Source organism: Penaeus japonicus, unplaced genomic scaffold (assembly GCF_977035675.1).
Source record: "Penaeus japonicus unplaced genomic scaffold, GWHDUDI00000001_assembly GWHDUDI00000016, whole genome shotgun sequence".
In the NCBI taxonomy this organism is placed as follows: domain Eukaryota; kingdom Metazoa; phylum Arthropoda; class Malacostraca; order Decapoda; family Penaeidae; genus Penaeus; species Penaeus japonicus.
Window position 1 is genome coordinate 21,188,491 of NW_028234418.1, and position 17,480 is coordinate 21,205,970.

The 17,480-nt window shown below is 35.2% G+C and overlaps 1 pseudogene; it reads right to left on the bottom strand.

Moving 5' to 3' along the window:
- The window catches only part of LOC147470185 (uncharacterized), a 44,225-nt pseudogene that overhangs the window by 9,203 nt on the left and 17,542 nt on the right, over window positions 1–17,480 (bottom strand).

Here is a 17,480-nt window from a genome sequence, read left to right on the forward strand (position 1 = left end):
CCACTCTCTCACAAACCCCACACTCACTCTCTCACAACCACCCTCCCCTCCCTCTCTACAACCTCACACTCACTCTCTCACAACCCTCAAAAACCTCACTCTCTCACCTCACACATATAAGTACACACACACACACAAAAACAAACACAAAATCCAGATGTTCCTCAGGTTAGATTCAACTATACTAATAGTACCTACACAAAACTGAGATAAGCCAAAGTAACAAAATAAAATATTCAATAAAACTAAAATAAAAAGGTAGGTTATTAATCCTTAGAAATGATAAAAATATTCATAGAAATTAAAACTTGAAGTTCATATAATTCTAAAAATGAGGTAAACAGTTGAGATAGGTAGGGAGATTAACTGACTCCCTTTGTGACTAAGCCCTTTTTAAATCATCAAAGTGTAAGAAAAAAGTGGGCAGTACATGTCCCTGGCGTCAATGGTTAATGCCATAATGTCCCCGGTGTCAATGAGTTAATGCTAATGTCCCTGGGGGTCAATGAGTTAATGCCATACGAAAGTACAGCATTTGCTACACACTGTAAAATACTCAAGTAGGCTTGGTGACACAGGATGGGCCCTTCACTCTACTCTATAACGCCCATCTCACTTCACTAATCCATTTCTGCTTTACACACCCAGTCATGTCTCCACCCCAAAGGATCTATATTTCCCTGCTAATTTAAAACTTATGCTTTGTACTCGCTTCACACATCCCCTCTACTTTTGCTTCCTCCCGGATCAGCACCTCCCCTCTCTTTTTTTACTATGGCAAGCTGGTGGTGTTTGCATACACTATCCCGTCACAGAATGCTGGAAATTCATACTAACTACTGTCCTTGCTATGATAATTAATCAAATTTTTGAGAATATAATTTTTTTTTTGTTATACAGGTTAACTTCTAAAAGGGGTTCCCAAAAGGTTTAGTATATAAAAAAAGAAAAATGCACTCTCTTACACAAAAGAAAGAAATCTGAATTTACGATAACAAGGCTGATTTCAGGATTGCCAACTTACCTGGAGGTTCGGGGCAGTCTGACCAAAGTTCGAGAAGTCTGCAAATCAGTTTTCCCGGATGGGAGACAGGGAAAAGCAGACAGTCAGTTTAGCCTTTGAGAGCTTTTACCCAAATACCCAAAAATGTTTAGTCTTAGGGAAAAGCAGATCTCATTCTCATTCTAATTTCAATTTTTTTTTCCTCCTTCTCCTCTCTCTCTCCCCTCTTTTCCCCTCACTCTCTCTCTTCTCCTCTCTCTCTCTCTCTCACACACAAAACACACACACACACACACACACACACACACACACACACACACACACACACACACACACACACACACACACACACACACACACACACACACACACACACTCTCTCTCTCTCTCTCTCTCTCAGTCTCACTCACTCACTCTCAATCACTCATTCAACACACACACACGCAATCACTCATTCAACACACACACACAATCACTCACTCAACACACATACGCAATCACTCACTCAACACACATACGCAATCACTCACTCAACACACACACACACAATCACTCACTCAACACACACACGCAATCACTCACTCAACACACACACAATCACTCACTCAACACACACACGCAATCACTCACTCAACACACACACAATCACCACTTTAACACACATCCAATCACTCACTCAACCACACCCGCAATCACTCACTCAACACACACACAATCACTCACTCAACACACACAATCACTCACTCAACACACATACGCAATCACTCCCCCAACGACACACCGCAATCACTCACTCAACCCACACACACAATCACTCCACTCAACCAAACCCCAATCACTCACCAACACACACACACACATCACTCCAACATATCAACACCCACAATCACTCACTCAACCACACCACACAATCACTCACTCAACCACACACACACAATCACTCACTCAACACACACACACAATCACATCACTCAACACACACACGCAATCACTCACCCCAACACACACACGCAATCACTCACTCCCCAACACACACGCATCACTCACTCAACACACACACGCAATCACTCACTCAACACATCACACCCCATCACTCACTCAACAAAACACATGCAATCACTCACTTTAACACACCACACGCAATCACTCCTCAACAAAACCCCACGCAATCACTCCTCAACACACATGCAATCACCACCAATCACCACGCAATCACTCCTTCAACACACACACGCAATCACTCACTCAACAACACACACGCAAACACTCACTCAATACACACCAATCACTCCACTCAAAAACAAAAGCAATCACTCACTCAATACACACCAATCACCACCTCAACACACACCACATGCACTGACCGTTTAAAAACACAACCACACACACCCCAAAACAACACATACACACACACACACACATATATACTTTTACTAAATTTGTGGTGCAGAAGCCTTGCCATAAGTGAGTTGAAGTCTCCAAAGTCTGTTTTTGGGGCCCCCGGCTCACCGCCCTGGGACAAAGTCATCTTCTGCCTAGTCGGCGAGGTTTGGGAGTGGCTGAGTTGCCGGTTGCCTGGGGTTCCGAAAAGGTTGTCCAGGAGGTCCCTTGCTTTGGGTCTTCGACTTGGAAGGTGTGGTTTTGGGGGGGGTGGGTGAAGGAAGGTTTTTTATAAATTTTGTGTAAAGTATCATAGGAAGCATCTTTTACTTTTTTCACATGAACTATCACAGAAACAAAATCCCTTACATTTACCTCTCTTTATAATAATTTTTTGTCCTTGTCAGTCTCATTAACCCATTGCCCATGGCTGTTTCGTCACCATTTTACATGATACTTGTCACCGGGCCCTGACGGGTAAGCAAATGACTAATTTCAAGGGATTCTAATAAATGCTAGCTTTCAGCAAACCCCAATGGCAATTCAAGATAGGCTGACTGCCAAATTCTGCTAATGGTCCCTTTACCATCTATGGTCATGGGCCCTTGAATGAATATCCATCGTCACTATTTAAGCGTTTGCTAGTACAAAGGCAAGACATCCATGGCTTTCAACCAACAACAAGCAGATTTTACTTTCTTAGCATAATCACTTTATATGAGAATAATGATAATGAAATGTGCTAAACTCTTTGCTCTCCAACCAGTATACACATACAAGAAGTCTATATCAGTAGTGGGTTCATTCATCCAGCATACACGGGAGTCCCATCCCGGCAGCTCTAACACCCCCATAAATTGGCAACAAAAGGGCATCGATATTAAAAAGTAGTATGAAGAACAATGAAGGCACGTAAGCTGCCTTTCAGGAAGTCCAGTACGATATATGGCTTATATGAATTCTGGTCAAGTTTAGCAAGTTTATCTAGCTACCATCTTCAAAACCAACCCTTTCCCCTAGTAAGTTGTTGTCTCCCTAACCAATCATTGAAGCGCCTCCAGACTTGTTCCTACCTTTTTTTTTAGTGAATGAAATAAATACAATATACAATAAAATCTCATATTGTACCCCAAAACCCAATCCAAAATAAACAACCCCATACCCTTTCTACCCTATTCCCCTACAAAAAATTTTAAAATAGGTTATATACATTTTTGGTTTTTTTTACTACTCTGATTCAATTGGGCAGTATGTTTTAAACCCTTAACGATGGGGCTGTTTTGGCTCCAATAGTCGTAACACGGGATTTTCCAAATGCGTAGCCTAACGCCTCATGTTATTCACCCTTTGGGTTTGGGCGGTCAAGCGCTTTACGCCCGATCACCCAGCCCCCGGGCCGAGGTAGCCACTACAAAAATTTTTCCCTGTGGCTGATGCTGCCTGGTTCGCATTGAATGCCTCAATGTTAATGGGCGCACTACAAACTCAAATTGGATATTGATAATTCTGGTTACAAAAAACTACTATCCTTGAAAATTTTTTTGGGTGAATTTGGATTTTGAAATGATTGAGCTATGGGACTGTGCATATATATTTTTTTCGTAAAAACAAATTTACAAATATTAAAAATATTGAGTACGTGTGCTTGCGAATATCCAAAATCAAAAAAATACCTTTCCCTCAAATTTCATTTCTATCTTTGATTGTGTGTGTTAAAGTGAGGGGATTGAGTGTGTTTTGAGCATGATTGAGCGTGTGTGTTGAGCGACACATGTAACCATCCTGATATTCAATATTCACTATCTTCAATTTCCTCCCCTTTTTTCACCTCTCACATTTTTGCAGCACTCAATAACCCCCATTACCCATCTAAAATTCTTTCATATTTTCTCAATCCCTTCTTTTCTCCCCTCCTCTTATTCCCCTTCAAACCTCCCTACCTGTGGCGAAATGTGTCCCGCTTTCCGTCTCTGCCAAAGGTGGCTCGCCCCATGTCCCCCCATTTTGGAGGGCTTAACATTTCTTGGGCCGGGGCGAGTGGGCCCCTGCCACCAAGGGCCCCTGCTTCCACCCAGCACCTTTCCACCTGCCCTTTGGGGGTATCTCCTCAAACCGATACACATTGACAGGGGCCACCGCATCCTCAATCTCATCCTCACGGGAAGTTTGGGTGGGTTTTTATTTCTCAGGACTATGGACATTGGGTCATATATTTTGATCAATTTATTTCAATTACATATATTTGCATATTTTCTTTGAAAATAGAATAAAAGAGAAGATAATAAAGAAAAAGAAAAAAAAAAAATCTTAACATCATACAAAAGGGAAAAAGGGGGGGAAAGGTAATCTGCACAAAAAGGGGGGGGAGAGAAGAGAGAGAAAAGAGAGGGAGAGGGAAGAGAGAGAGAAGAGAGAAGAGAGAGAGAAGAGAAGAGAGAGAGAAGAGAGAAGAGAGAGAGAAGAGAGAGAGAAGAGAGAGAGAAGAGGGAGAGAGAGAGAAAAGAAAAAAGGAAAAAACAGAAGAAAAGATAACAAAGCAAACCCGAAATGGAACAAATCTCAAAACCACAACCAAATCATTGACATAAAAAATAATAAGAAATAAATAAATAATAATAAAGAAAGAAAATAATGTGGAAAAAAAAAAAAGCAACCTTGCATTTGGTAATCCTCAAAGCGAGATCCAAAGTCGCATCTTCTTTCTCTACACTCCCCCAACGTCCATTTCCCGAAGAAAAAAAAAGTTAAAACATTTTTAAAAACCACAGATTCGTGGACATGACATTTCCCCCAACTGGGGTGTTATGGTTTTTGAGTTGGGAAAAAACAATTGGGGAAATTCGGAATGAACATTACCTTTTGATACCCGAATCCCTGACCGGGAAGAACCCCTACTAAATTTTCTTGTTTTTTTGTTTCTTGCGCTCATCTCGGCCCGTTTTCATCCTGTAAAATCAATCAAGTCCTTTGTTTATCTGTAAAAAAATAAAAAAAAAAATTTGATATACAGAAAAATTAAAGATATAACAGATTTAAATAAAAAAAATTGAAAATGAATATGCAAATTTTTAAATTTTTATCATATGCTTTCGTCTCTAATAAAAGTATGGTTCCCATGCCAAGAGCTGAATAAAAGTTTCTTGACATTTTTCAGAAATGTTGAAAAATTTTCTAAAAGCTGTCCCCCTTACCCCATCTTTTCTTAAACTTCCCTACATTTCATCAAGGTTATGGCCGGGGAGCCAAAGGAACAAACCAGGGGGCCCCTTTTTCCTTACTGAGGTTTCTGCCCGACCCTTTTCCCATGTCTCAATAAATTTGTGTTCTAAAGTGCCCTGGGGTTTAAAAGGGCCCCCTTTGGAAAAGTGACAAGTTCAGACCCATGCGAAAGGGTGTTGAGCAAGGAGCAATTGAAGTGCTCCCCAGGAAAGGTTTGCCTCAACTCCTTCCCACACCCCATACTCGAATTGGTAAAAAAAATGTGACGGGTCCCAATTTTGATTGTGGCCTGGGGGTCGGGAAGAATAGGAAAAGGTGAGTCTAGATCGGGACATCTTGTGAAGATTCTGCTTTACAACTCCCATTTCACGTATGTTAATACTACTGTTCATTGGGGTTTTCCCGTTATGTATTATGGTAACCCCTTCTCTTGTTACTCTATATATACAATTTTGTGACTACTATTACAGATTGTTTCAACTAAACTTTCAACCTACCTTTATATTTTTACAAACTAATATACTCTGTTCAAAAACTATTACTGCATCACCCACACCCTGTATAACAAGCAATCAAAAAAAAATAAAAAATCTTTGTTATAACGTTGGGCCCAAACCCTTTTGAGACAACCCTTTGATTTGAAGGGAATGAAGCAGCAGTTTGGAGGGGACTTCCCATTGATTGATTGAAATTAAAAATTATCTACGGTAAACCCCTTGTATTAGCGGCAAACAGGGCTTTAATTTCCCCTCCCCCCCTGTTTTATCTCCCAATTTTGTTCTTTGCTTTTGAGTACAAAAAATCTTGTGCACTTTTTGTGTTTTTTCTGTAGACTATGGAAATGGTATGGTAGGAAATGTTTAGACAATAATACCTGTAGTTAAGTTCCCACACAGAAGAATAAATGTTTTACCTCAGTGAAACAGATGAAATATGAAGTTTGGTAAACATTTTCTTTTTGAATAAAGAGAAAAAAAAAAAACAAAAAAAAAACTGACAATATAAACTTTTCCCCCCTGATGGCATTTGCAAAACAGCTAGACAGACAGTGGCACCTACAATCCTCAGATATCACAAAATGCTAGGGAATCAATGTTTCCCATTTGCAAAGGGGTTTATTATAAATCCCAATCCACATTTAACTTGGCCTAATTATAAACCAAAGTTATGTAAGAAAACAAAAAAAAAATAAAATAGCCCCCACAAAAGATAAAAAAAACGCGAAAAATAAATGAAACACAAAAAATCTTCCCGGAAACTATTCCCAATAGCGTAAAAAAATTAGCCAAACCTGGCACTAAACGACAGAAAAGGTTTTAAAACTCTTAGGTTGAATTAGATCCTCCTCCCACCCCTCTCTTCATCCCCCCAAAAGTGCGGACATCACGGACATTCTTTGTCCTTTTACTAAAATTTTTCTCCTTTTTTTGCAAAACTAATAAAAAAATTTAAATTTTTTCTGTAAAAAATAGAGAACCCTTTTTTAGTTAAATCAAGTGATTAATTCCATCCTTAATGATAGAATGTTCACGGTAACGCAGATATCACCAATAAATAGTACTAATATACAGGATATATAAAAATAAAATAATAATAAATTATGCTTTTCATTAATTTCAAAAATATTTATTATTTATATTTTTTTTCTAGCAAAAAAAACATTTATTATCAAAATAAAAAAAAGTCCGGGAAAAGTGTGAATGATACTCTATTAGGGAATTTTGCATAAAGTTTAAAAATATCTACCGTGAAAATCACAAATTTCTAATTTTTTTCTGGGGGGGTTTAAACCCTTAGAATGAGCCCCACTTTTAAATTTGAATCAAGTGTCACCTGTTTTTAGCTTTGGGAAAATTTTTTTTTATAATATATTTTTTAATAACTTTCAAAAATAATCATGGCAAAGGATAAATGAACAATGCAAATAAACAGCAAAATACTATCACCAAAAAAATTTGGTTCACCACACTTGTAATAAAATGGGATCTTTTCTCGCAATAAAAGACAATGGTAATCAAGTTTAACCCCCTTTGACACAGGACGCTTACGCGTCCCCCGCAGCGCTGTGAAAAAACCCAGGACCGCATACGCGTCATGGTGATTTTGTTGGGAAATTTAAATTTTTTTCTCGGATCCCGTACAAGATCATCGAATAGAGTCGGATTGATACGTATATTATGACTTTCATTATTAACCCCCTTTAATAAGTGGGATTCGTTATACCAGGGGGGCCCCCAGACCCGCTAGCACAAATTTATTATTTATTTAAGGGGAAAATTTGAAAAAATAAAACTTATTGATTAGTTTACCAACAATTCAATGTTTCTTTGACTGAGTGAGGTCCCACCCAAGCACTCTTGCCTCTTTCCCCCCCATGTAAATAACTTACATGCACTGGGGAAAGGTTAACTTGAAATTTGTATATAACACTGATGATTATGTTGAGGTTTTGGCTAAAATGTGTGGTTTTTTGGGTTAAAACTTGACATATTCAATAGCGAGTTTAAAATTTGGCGCGCGCCAGAAGCTCGGATGCGGAGTGGAGGGCATTTTCTTTTTTTTGGGAGTAGTAAAGGGGGTAATAACATAAAATTTGGGTAATAACTAAGGAGAAAACCAAAAATTGGGGGAAAGACATTGTAGTTTTGGGGGTTAAAAAGAGCAATAATTCCCTATCAAATGTTCATTCTTTTCAATGTAAAATTTAAACCTTACCCTAATGAGAAAAATACATTTAAAAGACTCAAACAAATGAAAACCCTTCATAAAAACAAATTAAAATCCCTGATACAAACATTTAAAATGGTAACTGAGATAATGGGTTTCCCTTTCAATATCAGTGTATCTCTAGATTTTTTTATCTATTGAAAGAAAAGATGATCCCTACTCCTTTTCTGGACCAATTCTTATCAAAGAGAATTCTGATTTTTTTTTTTTTTTTCAGTTTCCCAAAACCCAAAATTTTGTGTTAATATTCAATTCATTCTCCTTCCTTTGGTTTGTTAAATGAAATATTATTTATTTTATTATCTATCAAACTATCTATTTTATCTTCTTTTTCCCTTATCTATCTTCGGGTTTGGGTGTGTTTGTGTGTTGGGTGTTTGTGTTGTGTGTGTGTGTGTGTGTGTGTGTGTGGTGTGTGTTGTGGTGTGTGGTGTGTGGGTGTGTGTTTGTGGTGTGTGTGTGTGTTTTGTGGGGTGTTGTGTGTGTTGTGTGTTGTAGTGTGTGTGTTTTGGTGTGGGTGTGTGTGTGTGTGTGTTGGTGTGTGTGTGTGTGTGTGGAAGTGGTAAGTGAATAGAATAGAGAGGTGAGTGAGAAGGGGTGAGTAGTGGTGATGGTGGGGTGAGTGAGGAGTGAGGAGTGCATGGTGGAGGGAGGATGTGATGAGTGTGATGTGAGTGCTGAGTGTGATGAGGGGAGTATAAAAGAGTGTGAATGAGAAAGTGTGAGAAGTGAGTATTGTGTTGTGAGCAAATAAAAGTATTAGCGATGAGTGTAAGAAGTATGTGAGCGAGTGTGTTTGTAAATAAGCTTAAATTTTTTTTTAAAGTCGCGTGTTTTATGAAAATCCCATTATCACCTAATCAAAAATTTCATTCCCCCCCCCCCCCACACACAAAAAAAAAAAAAAAATCAAAGAAAAATATTACAGTTATATAAAAACTTTTCCCAGCAAATAGGGGGGGAAGGGGTTAGTAAAAAAAATATTCAAATTAAATAATAATTCATACACAATAAAAAAACACTACAGTATAATATACTATGCTAGAAATCTGTGCCCATATTTTGACTTTGATATATACACAATCAAAACCCCAAGCACCCCCCTGCTAAAACAGGCATTTTTTCATTCTGGTGTATCACACTGGCAAAAAGATGCAAGAGGGAAGGCTCGAGGAAAGATCCGTAATGCTGAGGATAAGCTGGCTTTCCTTTTTCCCTTCCCATATTCCCTTCCCTCTACTAACCCCCTTTTTTGCTTCCCCCCTCCTTCCCCTTATCTTCCCTTAATCTCCTTTACTTTCCCTGCTTCCCCTTTTCCCCAACCCCCCCATTTCCCTCCTCCCTCTCTACCCCCCGCCCGTGCACCACAACACCATGGCCCCCTTTTCACCCGTGGGACCCCCAAACCCCGCGTTGTCCCTCTCGCACCTTGGGCCCCGACCTCTGGGGTGTTCATCACCTTGGTGCTGAAAAAGGGAAAAGATATGTAAAAAAAAAACAAAAGAAACTGAACAAGTTGTTGTTTAAAAGGCCCCCCTTTTTAGGGGGGGGGGATAATAATAAATAAAAAATAAAAATCATTTAAAAAATCCATCATAAAAATTAAAAATGAAAGATTTAATAATAATAAAAAAAATAAAATTAATAAAAATAAATAATAATAATATATTACATCACTAATGATGATATGATGATTGATAAAGAGGGAATAAAAATAAAAAAATAACATAATAATAAAATAAAAATATAAATTAAAAGTACACATTCCTGAAACACAAGTTTGAAAAATGAAGTTTTCTTGTGAATGGGATCATCAGTCATCTTATTAACAGGTTGTTTTGGGGGAACAAACAACTGCTTGCAACTACACACCCCTCACAATGTGGCAACATATTTAAAAAAAATGATAATGTTTTGTATATTGATAAAGGGGTGGTAATAATACCCTGATAATAAAACAAAGTGATTAGTAAAAAGGGCTATAATGATATAATAATAAAAAACAACTTTAAAAAAAAACTGATAAACCCTAAACCAAAAATAATCATTTAAAAATAAATAGAAAAAGGAAAGTGAGAGAAAAAGAGAAGAAGCAAAAAGTTATATTGCAGATCTATATGATATGATATATGATATGAGACCATCAACAAAATATCATTTTCAGCCTTTTAAGAAATTACTATTTAAAAAAATCAAAATGAGGAACATTATATCTCGGGAAACGTGATGCATGAGTGTTCTGTTGGGGTAAAACAGTTGTGGGGAAATGATACACACATACATGTCTAGAGGAAGTCCACACAAAAATTCAAACTTGTGGGTTTATTCCAACAACCTTGCTCTGTCACCATCACCCTTTGGTACTTCACCCAACCCCCACGTAGGCAACATTCCCCTAATCACCAAATAAACCCAAAATTGTTCAAAATGAAAACGGGGGGGGGCCCTTTTTTCAAAAACAGGTTCTTTCAATAAAAGTAACCTAAAAACTCCCAAGACATTTTTTACATACAAATAATGATAATAAAATGTAGATATCCCAATCACCAAAATGCCAACAGACTTGTAACACTACATTTTCCCCTCCTTCCCCTCTCTATATATATATTTACCATATAAAAATTTCCTTTTCTTTCTCTCTTCTCTCCCCCACCTCACATGCATGTAATTTTCGTCTTATCAATCTTAAGAGAGAAGAGCAGAGAAGCCTACCGAAAATAGAGAAGGGAGGGGAGAGAAGGGAGGGGAGAGAAGGGAGGGGAAAGAAGGGAGGGGAGAGGGGAGAGAGAGAGGAGAGTGTGTGAGAGGGGTGGGGGAAGAAAAGAAGAAGCCTGAGTGATCCCCTCTCATTCCCCTGCCTTTTGGGACAAAAGACGAATGGGATCACATGGAGCGCATGGCTTCAATGCTGCCAGACAAAGAAGGTAGATGTAAAGGCATGACATGATGGGGGGGGAGGGGGGGGGGGAGATACAGAGGGAGGGAGGGAGGGAGGGAGGGAAGGAAGGAGAGAGGGAGGGAGGGGGGAGTGAGAGAGAGAGAGAGAGAGAAAGAGAGCGAGAGAGAGAGAGAGAGAGAGAGAGAGGGAAAGAGAGGGAAAGAGAGGGAAAGAGAGAGAAAGAGAGAAAGAGAGAAAGAGAGAGAGGGAGGGAGGAGGGAGGAGAGAGGAGAGAGGAGAGAGGAGGGAGGAGAGAGGAGGGAGGAGAGAGGAGGGAGAGGAGAGAGGATGGAGAGGAGGGAGAGGAGAGAGAAGGGAGAGGAGAGAGGAGGGAGAGGAGGAAGAGGAGGGAAGGAGGGAAGGAGGGAGAGGAGGGAAGGAGGGAGAGGAGGGAAGGAGGGAGGAATGGAGGGAAGGAGGGAGAGGAGGGAAGGAGGGAGGAAGGGAGGAGGGAGGGAGAAGGAGGAGGAGGGAGAGAGGGAAAGATACAGAGAAAGGGAGGGAGGGAGGGAGGGAGGGAGGAGGAGAAGAAAGGAGGGAGGGAGAAGAGGAAGGGAGGGAGGGAAAGGAAGAAATGAGGGAGGGAGAAGAGAGAGGGGGGAGGGAAGAAGAGGAGGGGGGGAGGGAAGAAGAGGAGGGGGAGGGAGGAGAGAGGATGGAGGGAGAGAAGAGGAAGGAGAAAGAGGAGGAGAGGAGGAGAGAGGAGGGAGGCGAGAAGAGAAGAGAGGGGAGGGAGAGAGAGAGGAGGAGGAGGGTGAGAGAGAGGAGGGAAGAGGAGGAGAGGAAGAGGAGGTGAAGGGGGAGAGGGAAAAGGAGGAAGGAGGAGGGAGAGGAGAGAGAGGAAGAGGGAGGAGGGGGAGAAGGGGGAAGAGGGAGGGAGAGAGAAAAGAAGGAGGGAGAGGAGAGAAGAGGGAGAGAAGAGAGGAGAGGAGGGAAGAGGAAGAGAGGAGAGAGGAGGAAGGTGAGGGAGAGAGAAAGAGGGGATGGAGGGAGGGAGAGGAGAGAGCGGAAGGTGGAAGAGGAGAGGAAGGGAGGAAGGAGGAGAGGAAGAGAGGAAGAGGAGAGGAGAGAGAGGGAAGAGGGAGAGGAGATGAGGATGAGAGGAGGAGAGAGATGGAGAGATAGAGAAGGGAGAGGAGAGAGGATGGAAGGAGAGAAAGGAGAGAAGAGAAGGGAGAGAGGGAGGAGGGAGAGGAGGGAGAGGAAAGGAGAAGGAGGAGGAAGGGAGGGAAGGAGGGAGAAGGAGGGAAGGAGTAAAGGGGAGAGAGATGACAAGGAGGGTGGAAGGGAGAAAGGAAGGAGAAGGAGGGAGAGATGAGAGGGAGGAGGGAGGAGGGAGGGTGGAAGAGAAGAGGTGGCGGGAGGTATGGGTGGAGGGAGAGAGGAGAGTGAGGAGTGATGAGGTGGAAGTAGGGAGGGAGAGAAGATGGAGGTGGGAGAGGAGAGAGGAGGGATGGAGGTAGATAGGAGAGGGAAGAGGGTTGGAGGAAGAGGAAAGGGAGGGTGAAGGGTGGGTGAGAGGTGGGAGAGGGAGGGGGAGGATTGGGGGAGGAGGAGAGGGATGGAGGGAGTGAGAGAGTGGGAGGAGAGAAGAAAGAGAAAATACCTATAATCTAGATAGTGGAGAGGAAAAGAGTAATTGAAGTATTAGAAAAATGTATGACGAATTACTCCAAATATTCAACATAATACAAAAAAATTCACCTTGCTTGAAAAGTAGAAGAAAAATTGGGCCCCAAGTCAAGATGCATTATCAAAGTCCTTATAATCATAGTAGGTAAAATAATATTTGTGATGACTGTACGTTATCATTATGAAATATTACTTAGTAATGTTTCTGAATTAATGTAAGGAAATGTTAACAAACAGTTATATAGCAAATAGGAAATGATATGATTAATGATCTTGTCAAAATCGAATCGCCTCATATACTCATCAATTCAAGCAAAAATGAGTTCAATGTTTTAATCAAACAGTATCTATACTATGAGACATTTATAAAAATATCCACGCTTCCCCTGAAATACTGTACAATATGTGCATCTCTCTTCACCTGAGCATTACTATATTAGTGGCATGTCTTTAAGGTTTAAATTCCTTGATCAATTGATTTTCATAAATCTAATAGAACAGTACACAGAGTAGTTTTACTGTCTATATCTACTCTAAGTTTAAAATAAGAGCAAAATTACAACTGAAAAAAAAACTGTAATATAAATTTAAAATGATGTTTTGTCGAAAGAGCCCTGACACCACACTAAAACCCCGCTGCCTCTTGGCTGCTCCTGGCCCTGCCTGCAAGCGGGGGGAAACCCTGTCTGAGTCCCGTCAACGAAATAATCTCGAAAACCCTTCCCCAACAATAATACATTCCACTTTAGGGGAATTCACATTTCCCTTTTGGGAATTTGGCAATAAGGCAATTATAAATTAAGAATCATATCATATTATATAATATAAAATATATTACATATAATAAAACATATAAAAAAATTTGTTTATACAAAAAAATATTTTTATAAATATTTAAAAATAAAATATATATATTTATACAATTATTATGTAATAAATAATGTATTTTGATTAATTAAAAAATGTATTTTATTTTTTATTATTATAATAATATTAATAATAAACATACATACTACATACATACTACATACATACATACATACATACAACAAAATAAACATCATAATACATAATACCTAATATAGTTGTATTATGTATGAAGTATTGGTTATGTTATATTAATATAATAAATATAAATATTAATAATATATTATATAAAAAGTATTAAATATATTAAAAAATATATCATATTTATAAATTTTTATTAATTATTATAAATATTTATTTAAATTTTTATACATAGTTACATAATAAACCCTATAAATATATATATATATAAAAAATATTTAATATAAAAAATAAAAAATTTTAAAATTATATTATAAATATATTCTAAACTAATATAATTCCCTGATGGGAAAAAGCTCGGTTTGAAAAACTTTTTTTGTGGGGTTTATCTTTGGTAAAGCCAGGATGTTATTGACACCTGGGGTCAATCTCGGGCTGGGGGAAAAATTTATTTCTATATTAAAAAGCTTACGCATTTTCCATCTTCCACTTTTATATTAATATATATAATATAAATATTTATAATATATATATATTTTAAATATATAAACAACAATTCTTTTAATAGCCTATTTGTCTTGGTAAACCGGGGTTTTCCCCTGACTACTCGGGTAAAAAAAAAAAAAAAAAATCCCAGTCAAGGTAAAATTGATAACTATATTTTAATCATATATAATATATTATATATAACAATATTTTTACCTATAAAATATATATAATATAAAATTATAAATACATACATAAATATAATTTGTATATATATATAATATTATAAATAAAATATAAATATATATATAATATAAATTATATAAATACTTTTTAAAAAAAAAATAAACATATATTTTATAATAATTATATTATATATTAAAAATATATTATATATAAAACTACAATAAAATAATATATTAATATTTTTTTAATTTAGGGAAAAATATATATACATATATTTTATAAAATATAAAATATAAACATACTACAAAAATACCCTATAATATAAAATATAATATAAAAAAAAAAAAAAATATAATATAAAAAAAATATATATATATTATTATTATAAATATTTTATATTATATATTAAAAAAAAAAAAAATTTTTAAATTTAATATATATAATTTTATAAAAAATACATATTATATAGTTTAAAAAATTTTATAAAAATATATTTTAATTAAAATATATATAAATATAAATATAATATGTATATTTATAATATATATATAATAAAAATAATATAATATATATATATAAATATTAATGTAAAAAAAAAATACATATTATATAATTAAAAAAAAAATTATATATAAATAATATTTTAAAAAAATTTAAAAAAAAAAAAAAAAAAAATAAGTATGAATATAAAATTCCCCAAAAAAATATATAATATATAAAAAAAAAAAACAAAAAAAATATATTGTAAAAATAAATACATAAAAATATATAATATCAAAATTTTTTTAACAAAAAATACATTAATATTACATTTTTTATGATATATATAAAATATATAAAATATATATAAAAATAAAATATGTGTGTTATATATAATATAATTATAAAAAAATATATATATATAATTATATGGTGTGGGATATATAATATATAAATATATATATAAAATATATATATAATATATGTTTTTATTATAAAATATATATAATAAATTAATATTTATATATAAAAAATTTTAAATATAATAATATAATATAAATTTTATAAAACCAAATATAGGGGGTTTTTTGTTGGGTGTGTTGTGTTATGTTGTGTGTTTTAATTGTTTTTTTTGTTGTTTTTTTGTTGTGGGGTGTGTTGTTGGTGGGGTGTCGGCGTGTGCTTCTGTCGTGTGCATCTTTCGTCTTCGTGGGGGTTCTCGGGGCGGTCCCGGGGCTTTACTATTAATGTATATTGTATATGTTATAGTATATATTATAATATATGGTAAAAATTTATTGAAATATATATTAATATATTTAAATATACATATTTTATATAAACATATTTTAAAAATAATTAAATAATACTTATTATATAAAATATTATATTATATATATATATATATATATACATAATATATATATTAAACAATATATAAATATATATAAAAAAATTTACCCATATTTAAAATATATAACATATATATAATAATATAATATATCATATATAAATTTTAAAAAATATAATTATAATATAAATAATAAATATGATATATATATATATATAATAAATATAAATATATATATAAATATACATAAAATTATAAAAAATAAATAAATAAAATAAAATATTCATATATAAAATAAATTTTTATATATATATAAAAGATATATTATACAGAAATATATTTATATATATACCCAAAATATAAAATATATATAAATATAATATGTATATATTTTATATATTTAAAATAAATATTATTTAATAATATAAAATTTTAAATTTTAAATAAATAAAAATATATATATATATATATATATATAATTATATATATATAAATTTATAATAATAGAAAACATATAAAAAATAAATAATAAATAATTTTTAAAATTTATCCCTACATTAATAAATAAATATAATATATAATACTTTAATATATATATATATAATATATATATATAAAAATATAAATATATAATATATATATATAAATAAATTTAAAAAATAATTACCTTTTGTTTTACTGCTTTTTTTAGAGTTGATTGGAAATTTTTTTTAAACAAAATTCTAAAACAAAAAAAAACAAATGTAGAACTAAAAAAAAAAAAAAAAAAAAAAAAAAAAAAAAAAAAAAAAAAAAAAAGTAATGCATTTCCAACAAGTATTGCCGGGGGAACATAAAAATCTCTCTATTAAAATTTTTTTTCTCTCTCTCCTCTGTCATTTTTCTTATTCAAAATCACAAAATTAATTTTTTTCCATAATATACTTTGACAGGGGCCCATAATTAACCCTTAACACACTCATCATTAACCCATTCCAACGGGGGGGCCCAACGACCTAACGGTCCCCAGCGGGGATCTTTGACACTAGCGGCACCGGCTAAAATTAGAGGATGGGAAAGGTTTTTCCCCCATCCTCCGGGGAGTCAACTACCCAAACCAACTTTCCATAAATCCATCATAAAATGCTAAAATTTTGTTGACTTTGGAACCCTTTTGCTCTAGACTAGGGCCATTTTCAGCCAATACTTTCATGACTGTGTGTGCCTCAAACTGTGGCAATCCCCCAAGTTCTTTATGTACCATTGACACCCCCGTTAGGCTTAATCTGCCGCATGTATGTATAACCCACCCTACCACTGTTAAAATAACCTATCCTATCCAACCCTAAGGGTTTTGAATCTATCAACAAATCAACAATTTTATTTCTTCTTCTTTTCTACGACACTTGGGGCATATCTTAAATTTTAAAACATTTTCTTTGTTAGTAAAAGGTTAAAAAATATAAATTACACAAAAAGTCCAAGTGTGAAACCATGAAAAAAAAAGAAAAACTAAATTTTAAATACCAGGGAAAAAAATTCCAATCAGTAATTGGCAAATTAAACATGTTTGGGACAGCCACTAAATTCCC